General features: G+C 45.7%; 1 pseudogene; it reads left to right on the top strand.

Moving 5' to 3' along the window:
- The first annotated feature begins 2640 nt into the window (after positions 1 to 2640).
- LOC106609313 (mismatch repair endonuclease PMS2-like) lies at positions 2641 to 8095 on the top strand (annotated as a pseudogene).
- The last annotated feature ends 47 nt before the right edge of the window (positions 8096 to 8142 follow it).

The following is an 8142-nucleotide window of genomic DNA, read 5'->3' as shown; positions in this document are numbered from 1 at the left end:
AAACTATAGTTATGCTAGGTGATGGTTTGGCTTATCATGTTCATGTCTATGTAGAAGAAGACTAGGAGGAAGTGGAGAGGACTCATGGACAGGTAACAGAGAGAGAGAAGGGCAGAGAAAGAGAAGAAGAGGTCTGGGTCAGCAGCTTCAGGCCAGCAGCCTTGGCACTTCTGCCACATTCTTTCTTTGCTGGATCCATTTATTGTGCCTAGGGCAACAAGTGGCAATTTTACAGCCAGACCCTTTACATCATCCACAAGTGTGGGCGCCACCGGTGCATCAAGACTCTCTACGTCATTTACAAGTGAGACCACCGCCTCCACCGGTGCAGTGAGACCCTCTACATCATCCACAAGTATGACCACCACCGGTGTAGCCTTGGAAGATGATGAAATGAAGGAAGCACCTCTGGATCTATGACCACCTGAGATTATTAAGACCCTCACGGAAGTGACCACTGAGGACCTTGTTGAACAGGATGTGGCCGTGGAGAGAAACCAAGAGGAACAACTTCACACCAGGCGCCATCGGCGGTACCAGCCCCCAGATCCACTCAACTCATTTCAGCAGAGGCTTCTCCAAGCCACCGAGAGGGATGCAGCCCAACCTGATGCTCACAGGAAGGAGGATGAAGAAACCTTCTTTGCCATGAGCCTGGTGTTAACCCTGAAGAGGCTGCCTCAGCAAAGAAAAGCAGCATTCAAGGTTAAAATTCATCAGCTGCTTTTCTATGCCGAGTTGAATGGTATGTTTTATTTTTTCTTCTCCACAACACAGGTGGTGTCATAAGTATTGCGACAGTGAAGTAGATCATTTTTACAGTATACTCATGTAGACTAATTGGTATTTCAGATCAAATGATTAATATGAGGCAAATGTATAGCTGTTGTTTCTGGGTTAGAAAATGTCCTAATACAGTTTGCTGTCTAAATATTTGCCTGTCATATTCATCTTTTGATCTGAAATACAAATTCCATGAGTAAACAGCAAGAATTACCAACTTTACAACACTGTTCCAATATTTATGCCACTAACTACACTATACAAGCAGTATTTAGTTAACATAAATCTCACCTTTTATGGTGTTATATTATGTGATGCTTGTGTTGTTTTTCTCTTCCCTTCCAGAGATGGAGTCAATTTAGCCGACCAGCTCACAGGAAGGACAGGAAGAGGAGAGTTGTCTGGCTGTTGTTTTGACCTTCTCCATGGGTTTTGAGCAGGAGGTGAGGAAAGGACGCAAGGAATCAAGGAACTGCAACTGAGATTTTCCAACTGTCAACTGAGATTTTCTAACTCTTCTTATTCCGCTTACTATGGCCTTGTTAGTAGTTTCTCAATACTTAGGATAGCATTCATTATTAGTTGTACATAGATTGCATGAAAATTGACTGAATTGAAACTGACACACCAGAGAATTCAGATGCTCTTGTTGTTCTTTTACAAGACTAAAGGTGACATATGTGTTTACCTGTATTGTGGCTCCACATTCACTTTTTGTTTTCAGACACACTCACCTCCTCCACTCCTCTATGTACCTCAGATCTCCAGTGCCCTGCCCTCTCTCTTTATGGCCATGTCTGAAGTTCCCCTACTATGTCTAAGCTTTATGAGTAGTCCCTGTATCTGTCTGCAGTTGTGCCAAAAATACATGCTCTTGTTGTTCTCTTACAGATTACACGTTCATTTTTATATTTTTACACGCACATACAGTACATGCACACACACACCTCTTTCAATAGTTTTTATTTTTTGTAATGTTTTTACAACACATACCTGTCACGTTCTTTCCTGTACTTGAATATTTATTAAATTATGTTTTCATAGTCAGTTGTTTCATTTGTTTATTAATATCTCATTTAGACTTAATCTGTTTATTTCTTCCCTTCACCTTTGCAGATCTAAGACAAGATGAAAGTAAAAACACATTCTCTTTGTCACGACTTCCGCCGAAGTCGGTCCCTCTCCTTGTTCGGGCGGCGTTCGGCGGTCAACTTCACTGGCCTTCTAGCCATCGCCGATCCACTTTTCATTTCCCATTTGTTTTGTCTTTGTCTTACACACCTGGTTTCAATCCCCCAATTACCTGTTCATTATTTAACCTCTGTTCCCCCGTGTTTGTTTGTGAGTGATTGTTTCTATGTAGGAAGGTCTGTTATTTTGTGCTCTGTTTTTGTATTGCATTTATTATATGTTGAGTAAAATACAGTTATTTACTCATATCTGCTGTCCTGCGCCTGACTCCCATACACCAGCTACACACAGACTTCCTTACACTCTTCCTAATTTTTTTTTTTTTGCACCTGCATTTTGTCAGACCAGTGAAGTAGGTGGAAAACTGTACTATTTGTATGGACCCTAGGTTACCTTTTCCCATTGTTATCATACAACCTTAGAGGTCCTGCTCACCTGATGTACCATGCCAGGTGTGTATAATACTGATGTTAATGGGAGAGGGAAGGGGTTAAGGTGTGGTCTTTACTCCCAAATTTCACTTAAAGATAACTTCCAATTGAAGAGAGACAAGGTGACATAAAATCTGGGAAAAATGCTATTTTATGGACAAAGGTGGATGGTTCTTAAAATAACCTTGGTGTTAGGGGGCTTTAAAAGAGACGTTTCACTCCACGGCATACTGCCATGGGACTTCACCTGCTGGCGGTGAGAAGTAGGTGGTCAGCTTCTCCCTCACCTGGAGTGCCTGTCTGGGGGCGTTGTTGGCACCTGCCCTGGTGACATCAGGTAGGTGACCATTTGGCGTGACGTCTCCATCCGGAACAGCTCCTGGAATGACCTCTGCAGGTAGTTGTGGAGAACACGTGGCTTAGGGCCTCATGAGGTTGGGTCTCAAGGGAAGGCCTCGTTGCCGACGAAGGCGTGAAGAACGGGTCCCAGGTCTTCAGCCCCAGGGAGTGATGCAGGTGGTGGAATCTCCAATGTGCCATTCTGAAGTGCCTGGCCGAAGGCAGAGTCAAACATAATCAACTAGGGTGTGTTCTTCAAAAAAAGTATTACAATACACTACTTTAACTGGTTGGATTCTACTAGTTGGATTTTCTTCAGAACTGGTGCAGGGAATGCATAATGTATGGGGCTCTCTCTTTGGTATGTGTGCAGGAATACACCAAGATGATTCACGTGCTCCAGTCCTACTGCATTATCTCTACAGGTGTTCGTATCACCTGCACCAACCAGACAAGAGAGGGCAAATGCACCCAGATCGTCTGCACCAGCGCTAGCCAGAGCATTGTGTCATAAGGAGTGCCACAGACAGTTATTTTACATCAACAATCATCCATGTGATACTCCTAAGGTCTCCAAACATGTGAATGAAGTGTATCACACGTTTAAAAGACATCCATTTGTTGCATTGAACATCACTGTTGCCTTAGAGTGTGTGGATGTGAACGCTACTCCAGACAAGGGTCAAATATTCTGTACGAGACTGGAGTCAACAAGATCAGCCTCAACCATACATCTTTCCCCGTGACCAGTAAGTAAGCACACTTTTTAGCTGCTTGTTCTCATTGCAACAGTTATTCATTTATTTATTTATCCTTCATTTATACAGGGGAATATACATGTGTTTCAAGGGACACCTGCTTCAATCCCAAAGTTTTCTGTCAATCCCAAGGTTTGATGATAATGGCACCAGAGGGGTGGCTGCCGTTTTATGGGCTCTTAACCAACCGTGCTATTTTGTTCGTTTTTTCGCATTGTTTATAACTTATTTTGTACATAATTCTGCTGCTACGGTCTCTTATGACCGAAAAGAGCTTCTGGACATTAGAACAGCGATTACTCACCTCGAATTGGAGAAATAATTTTGGGATTTACTCCAGACACCCAAACAGGCCCTCACCCCTTCATTTGCAGGAGAAAGAGACAGAGGTTTCGCAGTAGGTGATCAGGGTGCCCTGTAAGGATCAGGCTCCCGAGTGGCGCAGTGGTCTAAGGCACTGCATCTCAGTGCTAGAGGCGTCACTACAGACACCCTGGTTTGAATCCAGGCTGTATCACAACTGGCTGTGATTGGGAGTCCCATAAGGCGGCACACAATTGGCTCAGCGTCATCCAGGTTTGGCCGGTGTAGGCAGTCATTGTAAATAAGAATTTGTTCTTAACTGGCTTGCCTCGATAAATAAAAAAAAATCAGGTGACAAGTGATTAATCTGCCTTTGCCATTGGTACTATTGGCCAACGTACAATTGATAATAAAATATCCTATCAACGGGACATTAAAAACTGTAATAGCTTATGTTTCCCCAAGTTGTGGCTGAACGACGACATGAATACAGCTGGGGGGTTATACACTGTACCGGCAGGAAAGGACAGCAGCTTCTGGTAAGACAAGGGGTGACGGTCTATGTATATTTGTAAACAACAGCTGGTGCATGATATCTAAGGAAGTCTCAAGGTTTTGCTCACCTGAGGTAGAGTATCTCATGATAAGCTGTAGACCACACTATCTACCTAGAGAGTTTTCATCTATATTCTTCGTAGCTGTCTATTTACCACCACAAACCAATGCTGGCACTAAGACCGCACTCAATGAGCTGTATACGCCATAAGCAAACAGGAAAACGCTCATCCAGAGGCACCTAGTGGCTGGGGACTTTAATGCAGGGAAACTTAAATCCGTTTTACCTACCAGCATGTTAAATGTGCAACCAGAGGGAAAAAACTCAAGATCCCCTTTACTTCACACATAGAGACACGTAAAAAGCTCTCCCTCGCCCTCCATTTGGCATATCTGACCCTAATTATATTCTCCTGATTGCTGCTTACAAGCAAAAATTAAAGCAGGAAGTACCAGAGACTCGGTGAATAAAAAAAAGAGGTCAGATGAAGCCAATGCTAAGCTACAGGACTGGTTTGCTAGCACAGACTGGAATATGTTCCAGTATTCTTCCGATGGCATTGAGGAGTACACCACATCAGTCACTGGCTTCATCAATAAGTGCATCAATGACGTCGCCACAGTGACTGTACGTACATACCCCAACCAGAAGCCAAGGATTACAGGCAACATCAGCACTGAGCTAAAGGGTAGAGCTGCCTCTTTCAAGAAGCTTTTAAGAAATCCCGCTATGGCTTCCGACGAACCATCAAACAGGCAAAGCGTCAATACAGGACTAAGATCGAATTGGACTACACTGGCTCCGACGCACATCGGATGTGGCAGGGCTTGCAAACTATTACAGACTACAAAGGGAAGCACAGCCGAGAGCTGCCCAGTGACACGAGCCTACCAGACGAGCTAAATTACTTATATGCTCGCTTTGAGGCAAGTAACACTGAAACATGCATGAAAGCATCAGCTGTCCAAATGACTGTGTGATCACGATCTCCACACCCGATGTGAGTAGCACCTTTAAACAGGTCAAAACTCACAAGGCCGCAGTGCCAGACGGATTAGCAGGACGTGTACTCCGAGCATGCGCTGACCAACAAGAAAGGGTCTTCACTGACATTTTCATCCTCTCCCTGTCTCAGTTTGTAATACCAACATGTTTCAAGCAGACCACCATAGTCCCTGTGTCCAAGAACATTAAGGTAACCTGCCTAAATGACTACCGACCCGTAGCACTCACATATGTAGCCATGAAGTGCTTTGAAAGGCTGGTCATGGCTCACATCAACACCGTTATCCCAGAATCCATAGACCCACTCCAACTTGCATACCGCCACAACAGATCCACAGATTATGCAATCTCTACACTGCCCTTTCACACCTGGACAAAAGGAACGTCTATGTGAGAATGCTATTCATTGACTACAGCTCAGTGTTCAACACCACAGTGCCCTCAAAGCTCATCACTAAGCTAAGGACCCTGGGTCTAAACAACTCATTCTGCAACTGGATCCTGGACTTCCTGACGAGCCACCTCCAGGTGGTAAGGGTAGGTAACAACACATCCGCCACGCTGATCCTCAACACGGGGGTCCCTCAGGCGTGCGTGCTCAGTCCCCTCCTGTACTCACTATTCACTCATGACTGCATGGCCAGGCACGACTCCAAAACCATCATTAAGTTTGCCGATGGCACAACAGTGGTAGGCCTGATCACTGACAATGACGAGACAGCCTAAAGGGAGGAGGTCAGAGACCTGACCATGTGCTGCAAGGACAACAACTTCTCCCTCAACGTGATCAAGATAAAGGAGATGATTGTGGACTACAGGAAAAGGAGGACCGAGCATGGCCCCATTCTCATCGACGGGGTTGTAGTGGAGCAGGTTGAGAGCTTCAAGTTCCTTGGCGTCCACATCACCAACAAACTAACATGGTCCAAGCACACCAAGACAGTCGTGAAGAGGGCACGACAAAACCTATTGCCCCTCAGGAGACTGAAAAGATTTGGCATGGGTCCTCAGATCCTCAAAAGTTTCTACAGCTGCACCATTGCGAGCATCCTGACTGGTTGCATCACTGCCTGGTATGGCAACTGCTCAGCCTCCGACCACAAGGCACTACAGAGGGTAGTGCGTACGGCCCAGTACATCACTGGGGCCAAGCTTCCTGCTGTCCAGGATCTCTATACTAGGCGGTGTCAAAGGAAGGCCCTAAAAATTGTCAAAGACTCCAGCCACCCTAGTCATAGACTGTTCTCTCTGCTACCGCACGGCAAGCGGTACCAGAGTGCCAAGTCTAGGTCCAAGAAGCTTCTAAACAGCTTCGACCCCCAAGCCATAAGACTCCTGAACATCTAATCAAATGGCTACCCAGACTATTTGCATTGCCACCCCTCTTTTATGCTGCTGCTACTCTCTGTTATTATCTATGCATAGTCACTTTAATAACTCTACCTACATGTACATATTACCTCAATTACCTTGACTAACCGGTGCCCCCGCACATTGACTCTGTACCGGTACCCCATGTATATAGCCTCGCTATTGTTATTTTACTGCTGCTCTTTAATTATTTGTTACTTTTATTTCTTTTTTTAGGTATATTTCTTAACTGTATTGTTGGTTAAGGGCTTGTAAGTAAACATTTCGCTATAAGGTCTACACCTGTTGCATTTGGCTCATTTGACAAATAACATTTCATTTGATCCTGCTGTGTTTCATCGGTTTGAATTAATGTTGAGTTTGATCTTTTTGCTAGGTTCCTACAGACCTGCGGAGCCTCCGTCTGAAATGGAAGGTTCAGGTGGTTCCATCTGAGACAACGCCTCCCAAAGCTGGATATTATTTTGAACCTGTGATTCCAAGTCCCAGATCATCTCTCAATGGCTGGCTTAAAATCTGCTTTCTCCATGCACAACAGCCCAGGCACCGGGGCTAAGTCGAACACTACAAAGGCTGCTAACACTGGTCCAACCCAGAAGAAGCTGCAGTCTTTCTTTGGAGGCTCTGAGAAGAGTCAGAACACACACAGGCCAAGTTTTACAATCTCTTTTGAAATCCAGTCAAGGTGCAGTGAAATGTTCCCCTGTGGGCAAGTCTGTGCTTGACCGGTTCAGGTATGGAAAGACGCCAGATAGCAACTTAGACTCTGGTAGAAGAGCGTCGCGTCGGAGAACATCTCCCCCACAGCTACCCCAGAGAGCCTCTGTGCTACTACAGGGTCAGAGTTCAACTCGCCAGACATCACAGTTGACAGCGAACCCAGTATAAAAAGCGAGGCGCTCGATGAACCTTTGGACAAGGAACTCACAGTTTGGCACTTTGACCGGCAGATTGAACCACATCTTTCAGAGACGTCTGAGGAGATGAGCCTCAGTCCCATCGTCAAGAAGGCCTAACTAGAGGATGGTGGTTTCTTAGAGAACAACACCACACATTCAGCGGGCTCTGAGGGATCCTCTCGGTCTAAGGTGGACGCCCCAGTCTGTGTACAGAAGGCCACACATTCAGCGGGCTCGGAGGGATCCTCTGGGTCTAACGTGGATGCCCCAGTCTGTGTACAGAAGACCACACATTCAGCGGGCTCGGAGGGATCCTCTGGGTCTAACGTGGACGCCCCAGTCTGTGTACAGAAGACCACACATTCAGCGGGCTCTGAGGGATCCTCTGGGTCTAACGTGGACGCCCCAGTCTGTGTACAGAAGACCACACATTCAGCGGGCTCTGAGGGATCCTCTTGAGGATCCCTCAGGAGCTGAAGAAAGATTTAACTGCTGTTTTTGTTGGT

This window comes from Salmo salar, chromosome ssa01, assembly GCF_905237065.1.
Source record: "Salmo salar chromosome ssa01, Ssal_v3.1, whole genome shotgun sequence".
In the NCBI taxonomy this organism is placed as follows: Eukaryota; Metazoa; Chordata; class Actinopteri; order Salmoniformes; family Salmonidae; genus Salmo; species Salmo salar.
The sequence above is the reverse complement of the archived record's forward strand: the minus strand, read 5'-3'. Positions and strand labels throughout refer to the sequence as shown.